The sequence below is a fragment of the Myotis nattereri genome, assembly GCF_964212035.1.
Source record: "Myotis nattereri genome assembly, chromosome: 4".
Taxonomy (NCBI): domain Eukaryota; kingdom Metazoa; phylum Chordata; class Mammalia; order Chiroptera; family Vespertilionidae; genus Myotis; species Myotis nattereri.
In genome coordinates, this window is record NC_138079.1 from 52,723,157 (window position 1) to 52,744,645 (window position 21,489).

The window sequence follows — 21,489 nt, forward strand, 5'->3', positions numbered from 1 at the left end:
GGTTCATTGATTAGATGAATTACTATTGGTAAAATGTCCATACTACCCAAAGCAATCTACAGATTCAATAAGATCCCTATCAAAATCCCAACGGTACTTTTCCCAGAAATAGGAAAAATAATTTAAACTTTGAATGGAATCACAAAAGACCCTGAGTAGCCAATGCAATCTTGAGAAAGGAGAACAAAGCCAGAGGCAGCATGCTCCCTGATTTCAAACTACATTTCAAAGCTATAGTAACCAAAACAGTATTGTATTGGCACAAAAACAAACACATATATCAAAGGAACTGAATAGAGAGCCCAGAAACAAACCCATGTACCAGAAATATGTCTTTCTGTTTCCACCTGGGATCAGCTGGCTCTCTCCTTTAGACCTTTAGAAAGTTCCCACTTGATGGCCTCACTGGCCTAGTCTTTTTCTCTCATTCAAGGCAGAACCAAAGTAATATATTTAATAGTAGTAAAAGTGGCAAAAGGACCAGTGGAACAGAACAGAGAACCGAGAAATCAACCCAAGCCATTATGCTCAATTAATATTTGACAAAGGAGGCAAGAGCATTCAATGGAATCAAGACAGTCTCTTCAATAAATGGTGTTGAGAAAATTGGACAGATACATGCAAAGAAATGAAACTAGATCACCAACTTACACCATAAAAATAAACTCAAAATGGATAAAAGACTTAAATTTAAGACAGGAAACCATAAAAATCTAAAAGAAGCATAGGAAGTGAAGTAGCAACATATGTGATAACAATATCTTTACCCATACATCGCCTAGGACAATGGAAACTAGGAGAAAATAAACAAATGGAACTACAACAAAATAAAAAGCTTCTGCACAGCAAAAGAAACCATCAACAAAACAACAAGAGAGCCCACTACATGGGACAACATATTTGCCAATGTTACATCTGATAAGGGTTTAATCTCCAAAATTTATATGGAACTCATACAACTTAACAAAAGGAAGATAAACAATCCAATCAAAAAAATGGGCAAAAGACCTAAATAGACACTTTTCAAAAGAGGACATTCAGAAAGCCAAGAGACATATGAAAATGTGCTCAAAGTCACTAATCATCCAAGAGATGCAAATCAAAATGACAATGAGGTACCATCTCACACCTGTCAGAATGGCTATCATCAACAAATAACAAGTGCTGGCGAGGATGCAGAGAAAAAGGAATCCTCATCACTGCTGGTGGGAATGCACACTGGTGCAGCCACTGTGGAGAACAGTATGGAGTTTCCTCAAAGAACTAAAAATGGAACTCCCATTTGACCTAGTGATCTCACTTCTGGGAATATATCCCAAAAAATCAGAAACACCAATCAGAAAGGATATATGCACCCCTATGTTCATAGCAGCACAATTTACAATAGCTAAGATTTGGAAACCCATCAGCAGGTGAGTGGATTAAAAAGCTGTGGTACATTCACACAATAGAATACAACGCTGCTATGAAAAAGAAAGAATTCTTACCATTTGCAACAACATGGATGGACCTAGAGAGCAAATAAGCCAGTCAGAGAAAGACAAATATCACATGATCTCATTCATTTGTGGAATATAATGAACAACATAAACTGATGAACAAAAATAGATCCAGAGACATAGAAGCATCAAACAGACCATCAAACCTCAGAGGAAAGGCAGGGAAGGGTGGGGGAGATGAGGTAAGAGATCAATCAAAGGGCTTGTATCCACGCATATGAGCATGACCAATGGACACAGACACTAGTGGGGTGAAGGCGTGAGCTGGGGAGCAGGAGTGGGCAGGGAAAGGTCAGTGAAGGGAAAAGGAGACATGTAAAACTTTCAACAACAAAGAATTTAAAAAAATATAGAGAGAGATCATGAAAAAAAAGAGTGGCAAAAGGAAATGGACAAACAAGGGGATATGATGCTAACTGCCCTTTGAATACGGGTTCATGGCATCTTTCATACCTCAAGATCCTGATGTACTTTCTCCCTAACATTGTAATTCACTGAAGAAGAAAAAAAAGACAGAAATACCAAGTTTTATAGCAAGCCAGAGAGTTCTTCAATCCTAGAAACAATATTTGGCCAGATACAATATAGTTTGGAACTGGGAAAAACCTTAAAAATTGAGTTCTAGCCTTCATTTTATATATAAGAAAACAGATTAAAAGAGGCTCAGTGACTTAGCCAGGGTTAATTTTCTTAAGTTTAATTCTTAAAAAGAAAAAATATATATATTTTTCAAGTTTTTCTTTAACAATTTTTGTATGAGAGAAGAAAGTAAAGATCTACCCAACCTTTTTAAATACAATCTTTTAAAAGTTGCCATTTTCTAATTTGTCCAACACAGTCTGGTTAGAAGTCAATAAATAAAAGGAAATGAACTTGTCATTCTGTTTAATTAAAAAAAAAACAGAAGAGAACTTTGTTTATCAACAATACAATAACGTATACTCGCAGCAGTTTTCTTGAATCCAAGAAATTCAAAGAAAGGAAAACAATGGCAAATGACTTCCCAAACTTCAGGGAAATATTTTTCTTTTAGAGTTAGTTTTCTGAAGAAAGTAGATAAAGACAAAACCACCGGTGAATTAATATAGTCTCAGAAAATTCTGTTTGAAAAATAAATGTGTTTGTTTTATTGTTCTACACGAAAAAAAGAAATCAGACTTTATGAAACACACTGGAAAGTCCCATCCTTTCCATGTCTATCCTTATTAGTACAATACAGAAATGAAAGCCAAGGTATCACTGGCTATGATCCAAACTGCATGCTTTGGTTCCCACTAGGACTTACACTAAACTTCTTATGAACTATTCTATTTTCCATTTAGCTGAGTGATTTCTTATAATTGCTACTATCCCAAAGAATTGTACTTATAGTTAAATAGCCTATAGCTCATACTTTGTGTTTGGAAAAAAAATTTTTGCCCTGGTTTCACTGTTTCTTTCACCACCTTTTCTAACCTAAAGTGTCCCAAAACTTTATTAACAAATATTTCAAATCCAAGGGTGAAAATATACCAAAATTAACCACAATAGAAGTTCTAACTCTGTCGTAGTTAGATAAAACAAACAAGATAAAACAGACTAGTAATGCAGACAAATATGATAGCCAAGGAACTAAAGAAGAATCTTTAAGCCAAGTTTTAATGCCAGAGAAGGTAAATCTAACATTCGCTTTTATTATTATTCCTAGAATGAATTCCTACTCTAAGCAAGAATAACAACAGCAGTAAATCTAAAAGGAGACAAGAAATTTTGAGGAAGCCTAATTATAACTTCTTTTCTTCATAATACACAGCAAATCTTAACACTCAATAGATAACATACACTCGGAGAAGAGCTCATTAATTAAAATATCACACTAGCTGCTTAAAGGCTGCCTCTGCCTCTGGTGATTTAAGAGGAACAGACATATACTGCCTCTTTTAACAGCCTACAATTGCCTATAGTTTTTCTATCAATAGTTTTAATCTTCTTTGTTGTTTTGATAAACTTAGTCTTTTTTAAAAATATACTTTGCAATCAATTTTGCAAGTATTTGTAACAATAGGTTCAATTGTGGACCTCCGTCCCTAAATGGAAAAGTCATTCTAAGTTTATTTTAGGTAAAACATGAATTTATTTGGTTGCTTCATTTCCATACGTAGTTGTTATTAAAATCCTTGCACTTTTATAAATTTCAGACAGCAAGACAGAAAGAGAGAGTGAGAGAAAGACGGGGAGAGGGCTTTGTAATAGAATCCTGCCTGAGCCAACTCTCAGTAGTCTTTTGGCAAAAGGCCTGTGTATGAACTATTTCCAAGACCTCAAGTCTGAAAGACAGCCAAAGGCTCCACAAAAGAACAGGTTCTAAATGGCTTATTACCTTTCACCTTTGACCTTTTACCCAGTTGCCTCATACTTTGTGAACTTGAAATCTTGTGAGAGAATGCTTTGCCATCCTACTATTTACAAACAACCTATTTATTCTACAGGAACAGTTTGGCAAGGACATATCCAGGTCACCTGGCCTGGATTGTCCCAGAAACTATGTGCCTCAGACTCTTCTTAAAATTAAGCCAAAACTGCAACATTTTGACTGGTTGAAATCAGTATTGGACTGTGTAACAATCATCAATCATTTAATTCATTTTTATGTTGCACACTTCACCAAACGATTAACACAAAAAATGTAAAAGCAATCATACTTGTGTTATGTGGTATAAATTATGCCTTGCATGGAAGAGAGAAAAAGCATAAATTTTTAACCTGAATATTACAAGTTAATCTCAACTATTATACTACCCTAGATCTTGCTAAATTTACCAGTTCACAACAAAAATTACAGTCTTGCCGAGCCAGTGTGGCACAGTGGTTGAGTGTCAACCTATGATACAGAAGGTCACAGTTCAATTCCTGGTCAGAGCTCATGCCCAGGTTGCGGGCTCAGTCCCCAGTGGAGGGTGTGCAGGAGGCAGCCAATCAATGATTCTCTCTCATCATTGATGTTTCTATCTCCCTCTCCCTTCCTCTCTGAAATCAATAAAAATATTTTTAATAAATCTTTATTGTTCAGATTATTACAGATGTTCCTCTTTTTCCCCCCATAGTTCCCCTCCACCTGGTTCCCACACCACCCCATGCCCTTACCCCCCACCACTGTCCTCATCCATAGGTGTAAGATTTTTTTTTTTAAAACATATTTTATTGATTTTTTACAGAGAGGAAGGGAGAGAGATAGAGAGTTAGAAACATCGATGAGAGAGAAACATTGATCAGCTGCCTCCTGCACATCTCCCACTGGGGACGTGCCCGCAACCCAGGCACATGCCCTTGACCGGAATCGAACCCGGGACCCTTGAGTCCGCAGGCCGACGCTCTATCCACTGAGCCAAACCGGCTTTGGCCATAGGTGTAAGATTTTTGTACAAACTCTTCCAGCACCCTTCACACCCCCTTCCCCCTGAGAATTGTCAGTCTACTCCCTTTATATGCCCCTGATTCTATTATATTCACCAGTTTATTCTGTTCCTCAGATTTTTTATTCACTTGATTTTTAGATTCACTTGTTGATAGATATGTATTTGTTGAACCTTGTTCATAATTTTTATCTTTACCTTTTTCTTCTTCTTCCTCTTCTTAAAGAATACCCTTCAGCATTTCATATAATCCTGGTTTGGTGGTGATAAACTCCTTTAGCTTTTTCTTATCTGTGAAGCTCTTTATCTGACCTTCAATTCTACATGATAGCTTTGCTGGGTAGAGTAATCTTGGTTGTAGATTCTTGCTATTCATCACTTCCAATATTTCTTGCCACTCCCTTCTGGCCTGCATGGTTTCCATTGAGAAATCAGCTGACAGCTGTATGGGTACTCCCTTGTAGGTAGCTAACTATTTTTCTCTTGCTGCTTTTAAGATTCTCTCTTTGTCTTTTGCTCTTGGCATTTTAATTATGATGTGTCTTGGTGTGGTCCTCTTTGGATTCCTCTTATTTGGGGTTTTCTTTGCCTGGACTTCTAAATCTATTTCTTTCACTAGCTAGGGGAAGTTTGCTGTCATTATTTCTTCTAATAGGCTTTCAATATCTTGCTCTCTCTCTTCTTCTGGCACCCCCATAATTTGGATGTTGGTACGTTTGAAGTTGTCCCAGAGGCTCCTTACACTATCTTCATATTTTTGGATTCTTTTTTCTTCTTGCTTTTCTGGTTGGGTGTCTTTTGCTTCTTCGTATTTCAAATCTTTGACTTGATTCTTGGGATCCTCTAGTCTTCTGTTGGATCTCTGTATATTATTCTTTATTTCAGTCAGTGTATGCTTAATTTCTGACTTGTCCTTTTCCATTTTTTTTTTTTGGCATTCTCATTAAGATCCTTGAAGGTCTCACTAAGTTCCTTGGAATGTTTCTAGAAGATTCTTGAGTAACCTTATAACTGTAGTTTTGAACTGTAAATCCAGTAATTTGCTTTCCTCCATTTCTTTCATTTGTGACATGTTTCTTTGTCTCTGTATTTTGGCTGCTTCCCTGTGTTGATAGATTAGCTTGTGTAGTAGGTGTCCTATTGGGCCCAGTGGCTCAGCCTCCCCAATCACCTGAGGTGGACACTCTTGTTGCACCCCTTTGTGGGCTGGGTGTACAGTCTTGTTGTAGTTAAGCCCTGATTGCTGTTGGTATCCCTGGGAGGAAATGACCTCCAGGCCAATTTTCTGCAAGGACCCGCTGTGTCTATAGTAGGAGACCTGCTGTGCTGGAGACACCCTTATGGGGCAGGACTTGCATCAGTGGGGCTTTGGTGCTCACTGAGTCTGCCTCTTGAGTGTGTCACTTATGGATGTGAGGAGTTGAAATCTGGTATCTGACCACTGGGTACACTGGCTCCTGGATCTCCAAGGAGGCGCAAATTCAACCACTGTGTGAGTCCACCCAGCAGGCGCTACCACAAGATCTTCAGATTTCTCCTCTTTGTTTGGGGTTTGGAGATTTTGGAGCTCTCTGACCCAGCTGCAGTTTGTTAGGTTAGGCTGCAAAAGGACAGGTGATCCATTTGCACCACTGGGCACAGTTTGGGTGGGGTTGTAAATTGAGTGGGGCGGGGTCTCAGAGAATCACCAGGGCGGAGCAAACAGCGATGGCTGTCGTCAGCGGTCTCCATGACTCCGCGCCTCTCCACGCCTCTCCTCGCGTCTCAGTGTCTCTGTGTCCCTGAGTCCCCGAGTCCCGCACCCCCACAGTAACAATGATCCCTGTGAGCAGTTCTGCAAGAAAGCCACCCTCGCTTTCCAACCCAATGCCAAACAGTCCAGTTTCTCCCCGTAGGAGTCTGGGTCCCTAGAGTCTCACCAGAAATGAGTTCAGTGCAGTCAGGAGCTTGTATCTCCCAATTGAAAAAAACCACACACCCAGGTGCATCCCGGTTCGCGTGCCTCTGTACCTCTGCTCTTGGCACCTCTGCACCTCCTACCCCGCCTCAATGCGCTTTTTTCTTTTCTTCTAGTTGTGGAACTTCCACTCAGCCAGCTTTGCCGTGGTTCTGGATGATTACCGTTTTGTCTTTTCATTGTAGTTTTAATGTGGTTATGGGGGGCGGCACGTACAGGTATATACCTTATGCCGCCATCTTGGTTCTCCAGAATATTTTTTTTAAATCACACAATCTTTCAGTTAGTTATTCATGTGTTTTCAAAACTCAGCATTTATTTTAGTCAGATTTTACATTAGGCATTTACCTAAAGAAATTACCTGATTAAATTCATTACCTCCAGCATGTTTGAACTGATCCTTCAAGGCTGCTGCTTTCATTATTTTGGTGATTCCTTTCACATAGATAATATAATTAATTTAAGTCTCACAAATTATTAATGAGTATAAATATAGTCAGATTTATTTTTTAAATGTGAAAATTTAAGAATGAATAAATTAGTGAGCAATCACATTTCAAAGGGTCCTTTATTATTCAATGAATTTATTTTCAGGAGTTATTTTATTAATGTCCTTACTGTACTCAAAATATAATTAAATTTGCCAAAATATTATATGCCCACAGCTTATCAGAAATATCAACTATTTTGAAATAAGTACAATGTCAATGAATTTTCTTAATTGAAGAAAACTGTATCATTGTATTTACATATGTATTCACCACTAAGGGAAAATTAATTGCACTGATGACAGGAGTGAAGTTGATTTAATAATTTACCACTTGATAAATGGTAAATATGGTTTTTAATTTTGGAAAAGAGCTTCCGTGTTTACTCTAATGATGACAATGATGATGATGATAGGTAGGTAGCATTTATTGAATGTGCTGAACACTGCTGTATGTACTTTACATGGATTATCTAATTTAATCTTCATGACAACCCTATGAAATTGATACAATTATTATTCTCATTTATAGAACAGGAAAGTGAATCAAAGATAAATTAGCAAGAGAAAGACGGAATTTGAACTTAAGCAATGTGACTTAATTGCCTCTCAAACCAGGGATGACTCTTAGAAAAAACTTACTAAATATACAAATAAAGTAACATTTTGAATTATAATACTTGTATACCACTTTATACTTTCTTTATAAATCACCTACATAAATGTTTCATTTCAGTTTCACAATAATCCTGTGAGGTAATATCATCATTCCTATTTTACAAATGAAGAAGCTAAAAGTAAGAAAGATTTCCCAGCCAGCCTGGCTCAGTGGCTGAGTGTTGACCTATGAAGCAGGAAGTCATCGTTCGATTCCCGGTCAGGGAATATGCCCAGTTGAGGGCTCAATCCTTAGTGGGGGGCATGCAGGAGGCAGATGATCAATGATTCTCTCTCATCATTGATGTTTCTATCTCTCTCTCCTTCTTCCTCCCTCTCCAAAATCAATAAAAATATATTTTTAAAATTAATTTAAAAAATAAAAGTAAGAAAGATTAACTGATTTTTCTAAGGTCACTTGGCTAATAAATTAATAGTGTGAGAATGCCAACCCAGGTCTTTTAAAATCAGGCCTTATGGGGATTTTCTTTGTAATTAAATGTATTGGGATGGCATTGCTGATCTCTACCAGCTAGATACCATTAGCTCCCCGAGCCCCAATTGCAGAAGCCAAAAATGTCTCCAGGCATTGCCAAATATCCCTTGGGAAAGCAAAATCATCCCCACTTGACAACCACTAGTTTAGACTATCCCTCCTGCTGAAAACTAAAAATTCAGAACTTTTATAAAAATAAAATCACCTTAAAGCACTGAGCTGACATTACAGGGAATTTTCAAGTCAAATTCTAAATGAAATATCACACCCAGTGCTATCTTTCTAGTAAGTAGAACATTAAACACCGAGCCAATATTGACTTGAGGACATTTGTTAACTGGAAAATTTAAACTTCAATTCATAAACATTGAAGACAAAGAGCCCCACCTAAGGAGGGGGTTGTCTAATAGAAAATCCTCTCCATATTAAGTTGGACCTCAAAGGCAATACCTAGAATGTCCTACCATTCACAGCCTCACCCCTACGACTTCAGTGAAGGTTACTTTGGCACTAAGAAGAACAGAGGGGAAAAGGGAAAGGAAATGAGGAGGAACCTCTATAATCAGATACAAATAAAATTAAATTGTACCCCTATCTTATACCACTCAGAGAAAAATTAACTCAAAATAGATTAAAGACTTAAATATAAGACCTGAAACCATAAATTCCCAACTTTCCGCTACCAAAAATATTTGGTCACAGGCTGGCCCTTATGCATATTTGCTGACCAAGTTCTCATTACCTTAGTTGATTAGGGAACCTCAATTAGAGATTTGGGTTGAAATGGTCCTAGATTATTTGGCAAAAGCAAATGCAAATCCTCCCTCTAGGAAGGGAACTTTATTCTAAGCCTCCAAATAATTTTGCAAAAGCAATAAGAAAGATAACCAAGCATGCAAGGGAACAACAGCACAATGGACAAAAGCCTACATAAATAAAAGACAACTGAGAGGAGAACCAAGATGGCGGCATAGGTAAGCACCTGTACTTGCTGCCTCTCACAACCACATCAAATTTACAACTAAAAGACAGAACAACTATCATCAGGAACCACAGAAAAGCTGGATGAGTGGAAGTACTACAACCAGAGAGGTGAAGAAAGTGCATTGAGACTGGTAGAAGGTGTGGAGGCACAGAAATGGCTGACACCTGGTTATTGGGAGGAAGATACAAGCTTCCCACTTGCTCTGAACTCCAGTTCTGGGCAAGACTCTGGGGAGCCCAGACACATACAGGGAGAAACTGGACTGTCTTGCATAGGGGCAAAAAAGCAAAGGCGGCTTTCTTCCAGACAAAGGTGCTCACAGTGGTCATTGTTCCTGCACTGGGACCTCTCCAGTGCAGGGCTGACTGGCAGCCATTGCTGTTTGCTCCACCCTGGAGATTCCCTGAGACTCCGCCCCACCCAATTTACAACACCACCCAAGCTGTGCCCAGTGGCTTTTGCATATGAATGGCCTGTCCTTTCTCACCCTAAAACCTGTCTAACAGGCAGCAGCTGGGTCAGGGATCCCCAAAGCTATCAAAAGAAGGCCCAAGAACTGGCACCAGCACCTTGCTTCACAGCTGGGCCTCGTCTGGGCACTTCCAAACCCCATACAAAGAGAAGGAATCTGCAGATCTCACTGTAGCTCCTACTGGGTCGCCCCAGGCAGTGGCTGACTTTGCACCTCCTTGGAGATCCAAGAGCCAGTGTACCCCATGGTCAGTGTGAGATCATACCAGATTACAACTCTTCACATCCAAGAGGAAGACTCAGTGAGCACCAAAGCCCCACTGATGCAAGTCCTGCCCCATAAGGGTATTTCCTACACAGCAGCTCTTCCATTGTAGACACAGCTGGTCCTCACAGCCAATTGACCTGGAGGTCAATTCCTCCCAGTGATACCTACAGCAATCAAGGCTTAACTACAAGACTGTGCAGACAGCCCACAAAGGGGTACACCAAGAGTGTTCACCTCAGGTGATTGGGGAGGCCAAGCCACTGAACCCTGTAGGACACCTACCACACAAGGCCACTCTATCAACTCAAGGAGACTTAGCAGCTACCCAATACATAGAAACTAACACAGGGAAGCAGCCAAAATACAGAGACAAAGAAACATGTCACAAATGAAAGAAATGGAAGAAAGCAAAATACTGCATATAGAGTTCAAAACCACAGTTATAAGGTTACTCAAAAATCTTCTAGAAACCTCCGAGGAACTTAGTGAGACCTTCAAGGATCTCAGTGAGAATGCCAATAAAAAAAATGGAAAAGAATCAGTCATAAATTAAGCAAACACTGACTTAAATAAAGAATAATATGCAGAGATTCAACAGAAGACTAGAGGATCCCAAGAATCAAGTCAAAGATTTGAAATACAAAGGAGCAAAAAACACCCAAATGGAAAAGCAAAAAGAAAAAAGAATCCAAAAATATGAAGACAGTGTAAGGAGCCTCTGGGACAACTTCAAACATACCAACATCTGAATTATGGGGGTGCCAGAAGAATAGAGAGAGCAAGATATTGAAAAGCTATTTGAAGAAATAATGACAGCAAACTTCCCCTAGCTAGTGAAAGAAATACACTTACAAGTCTAGGAAGTGCAGAGAACCCCAAACAAGAGGAATCCAAAGAGGACCACACCAAGACACATCATAATTAAAATGCCAAGAGCAAAAGACAAAGAGAGAATCTTAAAAGCAGCAAGATAAAAACAGTTAGTTACCTACAAGGGAGTACCCATACGACTGTCAGCTGATTTCTCAACAGAAACTATGCAGGCCAGAGAGAGTGGCAGGAAATATTCAAAGTGATGAATAGCAAGAACCTACAACCAAGATTACTCTACCCAGCAAAGCTATCATGTAGAATTGAAGGTCAGATAAAGAGCTTCACAGATAAGAAAAAGCTAAAGGAGTTTATCACCACCAAACCAGGATTATATGAAATGCTGAAGGGTATTCTTTAAGAAGAGAAAGAAGAAGAAAAAGGTAAAGATAAAAATTATGAACAACGAAGTGACAACAAATACATATCTATCAACAAGTGAATCTAAAAATCAAGTGAATAAAAAATCTGAGGAACAGAATAAACTGGTGAATAGAATAGAATCAGGGACATAGAAAGGGAGTGGACTGACAATTCTTGGGGGGAAGGGGGTCAGGGGGTGTGGGGAAAGATTCAACAAAAATCTTACACCTATGGATGAGGACAGTGGCGGGGTGGTAAGGGCATGGGGTGGGAACCAGGTGGAGGGGAGCTATGGGGTGGGGGGGGGCGGAATGCACCAGTGTGCATTTCCACCAGCAGTGTATTAGGATCCCCTTTTCTCTGCAACCTCACCAGCATTGTCATTTGTTGATTTGTTGATGGTAGCCATTCTGACAGGTGTGAGGTGATACCTCATTGTCATGTTAATTTGTATCTCTCTGATGATTAGTGACTTTGAGCATGTTTTCATATGTCTCTTGGCCTTCCTTATGTCTTCTTTCAAAAAGTATCTATTTAGATCTGTTGCCCATTTATTGATTGGGTTGTTTGTTTTCCTTTTGTTAAGTTGCGTGAGTTCCCTGTAAATGTTGGAGATTAAACCCTTATCGGAGATATCGTTGGCAAATATGTTCTCCCATGCAATGGGTTTTCTTGTTGTTTTGTTGGTTTCTTTTGCTGTGCAGAAGCTTTTTATTTTGATGTAGTCCCATTTATTTATTTTCCCTTTAATTTCCATTGCCCTAGGAGCTATGTCGGTGAAGATATTGCTTTGGCATATATCTGAGATCTTGCTGCCTGTGGATTCCTTGAATATTTTTATGGTTTCCTGTCTTACGTTTAAGTCCTTTGTCCATTTTAAGTTTATTTTTGTGTATGGTGTAAGTTGGCAGTCTAGTTTCATTTTTTTGCAGGTGTCTGACCAAGTTTCCCAGTACCATTTATTGAAGAGACTGTCTTGACTCCATTGTATGTTCTTGCCTCCTTTGTCAAATATTAATTGAGCATAGTGGTTTGGGTTGATTTCTGGGTTCTCTAATCTATTCCATTGGTCTATATGTCTGTTCTTGTGCCAGTACCAGGCAGTTTTGAGAACAGTGGCTTTGTAATACAGCTTGATATCTGGTATTGAGATCCCTCCTACTTTGTTCTTCTTTCTCAGTATCGCTGCAGCTATTTGGGGGTTTTGTTTGTTTGTTTTTATTCCAGATGAGTTTTTGGAGAGTTCTTTCTAGGTCTGTGAAATATGCCGTGGGTATTTTAATGGGGAGTGCATTGAATTTATAGATTGCTTTGGGTAGTATGGACATTTTAATGATGTTGATCCTACCAATCCATGAACATGGTATGTTCTTCCATCTGTTTATGTCTTCCTCTATCTCTTTTTTCAACATCTTGTAGTTTTCTGAGTACAGGTCTTTTACCTCCTTAGTTAAGTTTATTCCTAGGTATCTTAATTTTTTTTGGTGCGATGGTAAATGGGATTGTTTTTTTAGTCTCTCTTTCTGTAAGTTCACTATTGGTGTATAGAAATGCCATAGATTTCTTGGCATTAATTTTGTATCCTGCTACTTTGCCAAATTCATTTATTAAGTCTAATAATTTTTTGATGGAGTCTTTAGGGTTTTCTATGTACAGTATCATGTCATCTGCAAATAATGACAATTTTACTTCTTTTTTTCCAATTTAGATGCCTTTTATTTCTTCTTCTTCTCTGATCGCTATGGCTAGAACTTCTAGTACTATGTTGAGCAGGAGTGGTGAAAGCAGGCGTCCCTGTCTTGTTCCTGTTCTTAAGGGAAATGGTTTTAGTTTTTGCCCATTGAGTATGATGTTGGCTGTAGGTTTGTCATATAAGGCTTTTATTATGTTGAGGTATGATCCTTCTATTCCCACTTTGCTAAGCATTTTTATCAGAAAAGGGTATTGGACTTTGTTAAATGCCTTTTCTGAATCAATCGATATGATTATGTGATATTTGTCTCTTAGTTCGTTTATGTGATGTATCACGTTTATTGATTTGCGGATATTGTATCAGCCTTGCATCCCTGGAATAAATCCCACTTGGTCATGGTGTATAATTTTTCTAATGTAATGCTGGATCAGGTTTGCTAGAATTTTGTTGAGGATTTTAGCATCTACATTCATCAGGGATATTGGCCTGTAATTCTCTTTCTTTGTGGTGTCTTTATCTGGTTTTGGGATTAGGGTAATGCTGGCTTCATAGAAAGAGCTTGGAAGTGTGCCTACCTCTTGAATTTTTTGGAATAGTCTGAGAAGGATTGGTTTCAGCTCTTTGAATGTTTGGTAAAACTACCCTGTGAAGCCATCTGGTCCAGGGATTTTGTTTGCTGGAAGCTTTTTGATTACTGTTTCAATTTCATCAGTAGTTATCGGCCTATTCAGGTTTTTTTATTCTTCCTGATTGAGTTTTGGAAGCTTGTGTTTTTCTAGGAATGTGTCCATTTTGTCAAGGTTGTCCAGTTTTTTGGAGTAGAGGTGTTTATAGTATTTTTTTTACAATCCTTTGTATATCAGTAGAATCAGTTGTTACTTCACCTCTTTCATTTCTGATTTTGTTTATTTGGGTCCTCTCTCTTTGTTTCTTGGTGAGCCTGGTGAGAGGTTCATCAATCTCGTTTATCCTTTCAAAGAACAAGCTCTTGGTTTCATTGATCTTTTGAATTGTATTCTGTGTTTTTTGTTTTTTGTGGTGTGTTTTTTTGGTTTTGTTTTGTGTTTTTTGGTCTCTATGTCATTTATTTCTGCTCTGATCTTTATTATTTCCTTCCTTCTGGATACTGTGGGCTTTTCTTGTTGCTCTCTTTCTAATTCTTTAAGTTGCAAGGTTAGATAATTTATTACCAGTTTTTCTTGTTTTTTGAGGTAGGCCTGTAGAGCTATGAACTTCCCTTTCAGGACTGCTTTCATTGTGTCCCATAGATTTTGGATTGTTGTGTTTTCATTGTCATTTGTTTCCAGGATGTTTTTTATATCTTCTTTGATCTCTTTGGTAACCCAATCATTGTTTAATAGCATGCTATTTAGCCTCCAAGCGTTTGATTTTTTTCATTGTTTTTATTGTAGTTTATTTCTAGTTTTATGCCATTGTGATCTGAGAAGATGCTTGTTATGATTTCTATCCTCTTGAATCTGAAGAGACTTTGCCTGTATCCTAATATGTGGTCTATCTTTAAAAATGTCCTGTGTGCACTGGAGAAGAATGTATATTCTGTAGAATATACATATGTATATTTGGGGTGAAATATTCTGAAGATGTCAATTAAGTCCATCTGATCTAGTGAGTCATTTAGGATTGCTGTTTCTTTGCTGATTTTTTGTTTAGAGGATTTATCCAGTGGTGTCAGTGTGGTATTAAAGTCCCCTACTATGTATTGCTATTGATCTCTCCCTTCATATCTTCCAGAAGTTGTTTTATGTATTTGGGTGCTCCTGTATTGGGTGCATATATGTTTACCAGAGTTATATCTTCTTGTTGAATTTCTCCCTTTAGTATTATGTAGTGGCCTTCCTTATCTCTTGTTATGGCCTTTACTTTGAGATCTATTTTGTCAGATATAAAAATTGCTACCCCAGCTTTTTTCTCATTTCCATTTGCCTGAAAAAAATTTTTCCATCCCTTCACTCTCAGTCTGTGTTCATCCTTTGTTCTGAGGTGGGTCTCTTGCAGACAGCAAATATATTGGTCATATTTTCTTATCCATTCAGCTACCCTATGTCTTTTGATTGGTGCATTTAATCCATTTACGTTTAATGTTATTATTGATAAGTACTTGTTTGTTGTCACTTTTATTCTTAATATTTGTGTTTCTTCTTGCCTTTCTGTTTCTTCTTTTTAAAGAAGTCCCTTTAGCATTTCTTGCATTGCTGGCTTGGTAGTAATAAACTCTCTTAGCCCTTTTTTGTCTGTGAAGCTCCTGATTCCACCTTCAATTTTGAATGATAGCCTTGCTGGGTATAGTATTCTTGGATTCAGTTCCTTGCTTTGCATCACTTTGTATATTTCATTCCATTCCCTTCTGGCCTGGTGTGTTTCTGTTAAAAAATCAGTTGATATTCTAATAGGAGCTCCCTTGTAAGTAACTTTCTCTCTCTCTCTCTCTCTCTCTCTCTCTCTCTCTCTCTCTCTCTCTCAGCCTTTAAGATTCTTACCTTGTCATTGGTATTTGCCAATTTAATTATGATGTGTCTTGATGTCAGTCTTTTGGGGTTCATCTTGTTTGGGACTCTATGTGCTTCTTGGACTTGCATAGTTTTTTTCTTGCCAATATCAGGGAAGTTTTCTGTCATTATTTCTTCAAACAAGTTTTCTATTCCTTGCTTCTCTTCCTCTCCTTCTGGTACTCCTATTATGCGAATATTGTTTCATTTTGTGTTGTCCCAAAGCTCCCTTAGGCTCTCCTCTTGCTTTTTAAATCTTCTTTCCAGTTGCTGCTGTGTTTGTGTTTTTTCCTACCCTGTCTTCTAATTCACTGATGCGGTCCACAGCCTCTAGTAGTCTACTGTTAAGCCTTCCATTGTGTTCTTTATTGCAACTATGCCATTCTTCATCTCCTCTTGGTTCCTTTTCATGTTGGTGACATTCTCATTCAGCTTCTTATTATGTATTTGTCATTGAGTTGTGTGTATTTGTCATCCAGCCGTTTGAGCATCCTTATAACCATTACTCTGAATTATTTCTCTGATATGTTGCTAGCCTCAGTTTCATTTAACTCCCTCTCTGGTGATCTTTTTTTCTTTCCTTTGGGGATTGCTTTTTTGTCTTCCCATGTTTTGCTGTAATGTTTTAATTGTAGATCCAACTGCTTTGCTACCTAGGCTCTTTTGGGAATGGTGCTACTGGTGTGATATCTCACGTCTCCTGGGCTTGGTAATCTAGCGTAGCTCCCTACTTGAGCTATTTGGGTTCTCTTGATGTATGCCTATGAGTTGGAAATGCACAGCTGCAGTGTCTAGAAGTCAGCCGCAACCATGGAGGGCAGTGTCCCAATTTTTGCTGTCTTATGCCCTTGGTTGAAGTTTTGCATGCCCAGCGGAGACTCACAGTGGCACTGAAAGAGCATGCAACTGTAGTATCCAGAGTTCTGCAGCTGTGGGGTGGGCAGACTCAGTTTTTGCTGCTGCACCTGTGGTGGATAGGCGCACGCTCCCAGTGGTCCCTCACAGGGGCACCAGTGGTGCATTTGCCAGCTTGGCTTACTGAAGCACTCTGAAGGGTCCTGGCACTGAAGCTACATAATTGAAGCGTCTGTGGGAAGTTATCCAGGGTGAGTGAATTCAGAATTTCTACTGTCAGGGGGAGTGTGTCCCTATTTGTCCAAGATTGCACCTAGCGGAGGGCTCACAGCAGCTCCCACGAGCGCTCTGTCATAGATGAGCTCTAGGTGCCTGCTCCTTGGAAATGCACAACTGTGGTGGTGAGTTAGCCGGCGTAGTGCTCTGACACACTCTGAGGGGCCCTGGTGCTAAAGATGCATAGCTGGGTTGTCTGTGGGCAGTTATTCAGGAAGAGGGAATTGAGAATTTCTACTGCAGGACAGCACGCCCTTGTCTGTTCAAAATCACACCCAGCAGGGGTTTACAACGGCATCCAAGAGCTGCCTATGGAGTGGTGTGCCCTGGAAGTCTGCACACTGGAAATGCGCAAATGTTGGAAACATGTGAATGTGGAGTCCGGAGTTCTGCCGCTGGGGCGGGGGAAGTTGCACTTACTGCTGTGGGAGCGGTGAACCCTTGGAGGCGGAAGTTCCAGGGTCCACGGGTCTGCGGGTGGGGCAGCAGGATTTTGGTTGGAGTGGCTGCTGGGTTGCGGGCAGTGTCCAAGACCTGTCTGGGTGGTGGTGCGGATGAGTTCCTAGAAGGGGCAGCTCTCCCCTTCACGATGTGGGCTCTGTGCCCGAGTCCCACAGTCTGGGGAGTGCCGGCAGCAGTGGTGGTAGTCTCTCCCTGTCCAAGAGAGCCTGGTCTGCCAGCCTCTGCAGCTCCTGCCAGATTTAACTGTCCCTCACTCACTCACACACACATCCACACACTCTCCTTTCATCCCCTCACTCACTTCTTTTTTTTTTTAATTTATTGCTTAAAGTATTACAAAGGGTATTACATATGTGTCCATTTTATCCCCCCGCCCTAGACAGTCCCCTAGCCTCCCCTATCCCCCAGTGTCTTAAGTCCATTGGTTATGCTTATATGCATGCATACAAGTCCTTTAGTTGATCTCTTACCCCCCTACCTCCTGCCCCCCAACCCTCCCCAGCCTTCCCGCTGCAGTTTGACAATCTGTTTGAGGCAGCTCTGCCTCTGTATCTATTATTGTTCAAAAGTTTATAATGGTCTCTATTATCCATGAATGAGTGAGATCATGTGGTATTTTTCCTTCATTGACTGGCTTATTTCACTTAGCATAATGCTCTCCAGTTCCATCCATGACATTGCAAATGGTAAGAGTTCCTTCCTTTTTAGAGCAGCATAGTATTCCATCGTGTAGATGTACCACAGTTTTCTAATCCATTCATCTACTGATGGGCACTTAGGCTGTTTCCAGATCTTAGCTATGGTGAATTGTGCTGCTATGAACATAGGGGTGCATATATCCTTTCTGATTGGTGTTTCTGGTTTCTTGGGATATATTCCTAGAAGTGGGATCACAGGGTCAAATGGGAGTTCCATTTTCAGTTTTTTAAGGAAACTCCATACTGTCATCCATAGTGGCTGCACCAGTCTGCATTCCCACCAGCAGTGCACAAGTGTTCCTTTTTCTCCACATTCACTCACTTCTTATCCCTCACCTCTGTCCTGCTAGCTGCCATCTTTTTTTTCTTATATAACATTTTTAAAGACTATGGAATAGCAACAAAACAATTTTTAGATATAATATAAATAAATCTTATTTATTAAAGAAACTAAGTTAGAAAGCATGGGAACACTGACACACTGATTACTCTGCTTTACATAGGACTAGAAAGTATAACAGCACAATTCTGTGATCCTTATTTATATAAATTTTCCCTTAACTTTGATATTTTGCCTTTGTTGGAAACACAGAATTACTTTATCATATGCAATTCTATTATTAGTAAGAGGATCTCATAATAACTCTGTTACACAACTGGGGCCCTACATTCCCATGCCTGAGAATTTTCAATGAAGGGACCTCACTTTTACTAAGGTAATAACTGAATTTTGTTCAAGATTCTCAAATTTTGAGTATATCACATTAAAAAGCACTCACTTTATTTTCAATTGCTTGGGTGGATGGGATTAAAGAAAATGCAGCTGTACTATAAGAATTTTCTGCTACTCAACTGCCAGTGTAGTTATACATGAAGCATTCTTATTAAGTCAAAAGAGAACAGAGTGCATTTCAAAGCAGAATTGACCCCCTGGATTCAGTTTTACCAATGGAAAGATTCCAGTCACTATAGACTCTTTTCCCTACTGAAAAAGAGACCCTCTCTACTAATTACCATTAAAATGCTCCACATTTTTAAGTTTGCAGCATCATGGCCTCATTACAAATTAGGTATTTAGAGAAAACTGCATTTCCTTTAAAAGAAAATGTTAAGTATGTACAATTTCTCCATCATGCATTTTTTAAATACTAACTGTTCTTGCAACCTTGACTCAGGCAAATTTTCAAGGAGATTATAGAGCTGATATAAGTATGAGTTTTATGCCTGATGGTAAATTATTCTAAAGATTTTTTTAATGTGAAAAATGACATCATCATTGTGAATTCTGCTCTGGAATACAAAGGCAGGAATTACATTGCGTTGTTAAAATGTTAGCAACTACATTTCATTTTTTGAAGAGGCAATTTAGTTTTCTGAAAGAAAGACTTGATTATATCTCTTATTACTGTTGTAAGAATTTGATACATCACAAAATATAAGAGTTACAGCATGTGCCAACTATCAACCAGGAAAAATGAACATGATTCATAATTCACTTTGAGAATGTCTAGTTAGTCAATCAAGTGATTTGTAATCATGAAGGCTGCCAGAAATTGGATGAATAATGAGCCACAGTAAAACCCCTGGATTTTTTTAGTATTCTTATTTCATTATGTGACTTTTATTGCTATTTTTAATCTCTGTTTCTCAGCATCACAAATTAAATCACATATTTACTTAGAATTTTTTTCTACTAAATAGGCTAAAGGATATACAAGTTGAATGGCCAGAGTATTTAATGTCTTCCTACAAAATTAAAAGTCTTCATGTTTATAGCTGGAGCAAAGAAAATTGCATTCCTTCCAACCTCCTCAACACTTGCCTCATTTTATCTAAATTATTTAGTGAATATGCTATTTCAGCATAGCTCATTCTAATTCAGTATATTTTCTTAAGTTGTTTTATATAGTCTAAAACAAATAAAATCATTTAACAGAATCTAGTTGTTATCAGAAGTCTTAAGCTTGCTTTTAATATTTTAATTGCATAGCATTTCCTCAGCTAAAATTATAATATAAGCTGATGGCCAAAGAACATTTTACCTCTAATCCATATAATCTTATTAAATTATAAACAGAGAAAATATAAACCAACTTAAAGCTTGGCATATTATTAAAAGGATGTGATAAATTAGTGTTTTTCAAAATGTAAAACTACTAAGCTATGTAAGACTTTGTCATTCTGATAATACTGACCATTAGTCAGGAGTGTATTACATAAGAACTACAGTTTAAAGCAAATGGAACTTTAAATGTGATAACCAATAGGCTCATTTTTTACTTCCTTTTCATAATTTTCAAGCAGAAGGGTCCTTTTCCAACTTTAGATTGATTATGACATGACACCAGAGCACATGTGGGCCTCTTTAAAGAAAGTAATAGAGTCCTTGAGTCAAGATCTATCATACTCATTATTGAAATACTAGAGGCCCGGTGCACGAAATTTGTGCATGGGTGGGGGGGACATCCCCTCAGCCCAGCCTGCACCCTCTCCAATCCAAGGCCCCTCAGGGCATGTCCTGAGGATCGGGCCTAACCCGGCAGTCAGACATCCCTCTCATAATTCAGGACCACTAGCTCACCTGCCTGCCTGCCTGATCGCCCCTACTGGCCCCCCTGCCAGCCTGATCACTCATAACCACCTCTGCCTGCCAGCCTGGTTGCCCCCAACTGCCCCCCCACAGCACGGTCGCTCCTTACTGACTACCCCTCACTGGCCTGGTCTCCCCCAACAGCCCCACTCTGTTGGCCTGGTCACCCCTTAGTGCCCCCCATGCAGGCCTGGTTGCTCCCAATTTCCCCCCTGCCAGCTTGGTCATCCCTCACTGCCCTCCTCTTCTGGCCTGGTTGCCCTTAACTGCACAACCCTACTGACCTGGTTGCCTCTAACTGCCCCTCCTGCTGGCTTGGTCGCCTCTCACTGCCCCCCCCCCCCACTGGCCTGGTTGCCACCAACTGTGCCCCCTGCCGGCCTGGTCACCCCACACAGCCTGTTTGGTCGTCTGTTTGGTCATCCGTTCGGTTGTGATGGCCCCTGGCTCTTTATATATATAGATATTTGTGAAAAATCAACTACCTAAATTTTATGGGTAAATTTCCAATAATAAATGTTTGGTTGTTCAAGATAACAATATCTTAAACTCCAAGAAGCCAATATGATTATAATGAGAACTCAGGGAACTATTTTCTACATTGAATGGCCCCTGAAAAGTATAGCAATACTCCACCTTAGAATTACTTTATCAGTCCTGTCATACCAACTATGAGAATCATCTTTTCTTTAAAAAAATTTATCTTTTCTTTCCTATCAAGATTAACCAACCATTCCTTCATTCATTCACTCAGTCATTCAAAAATGTTTATTAAGAAGCTACTATGTTCCTCCTTGTGCTAAAAACTGAGGATATAAAAATTAGACACACCACCTTTTTATTTGTCCTTAAGAAATATATAGTCTAGTTAAAAAGAGACATATAAATAAGTGCAATAAAATATAGGTTCTAGAATAACCTATGTACAGGAAAGGCTTAAGAAGGTAAAGTTCACCCAGCCAG

At 39.1% G+C, this 21,489-nt stretch overlaps 1 long non-coding RNA gene across 4 annotated transcripts in view; it reads right to left on the reverse strand.

Annotated features, from left to right (window-relative positions):
• Window positions 1–21,489, reverse strand: part of LOC308517530 — a 594,900-nt gene that overhangs the window by 546,284 nt on the left and 27,127 nt on the right. The gene's annotated exons all lie outside the window — the stretch shown is intronic.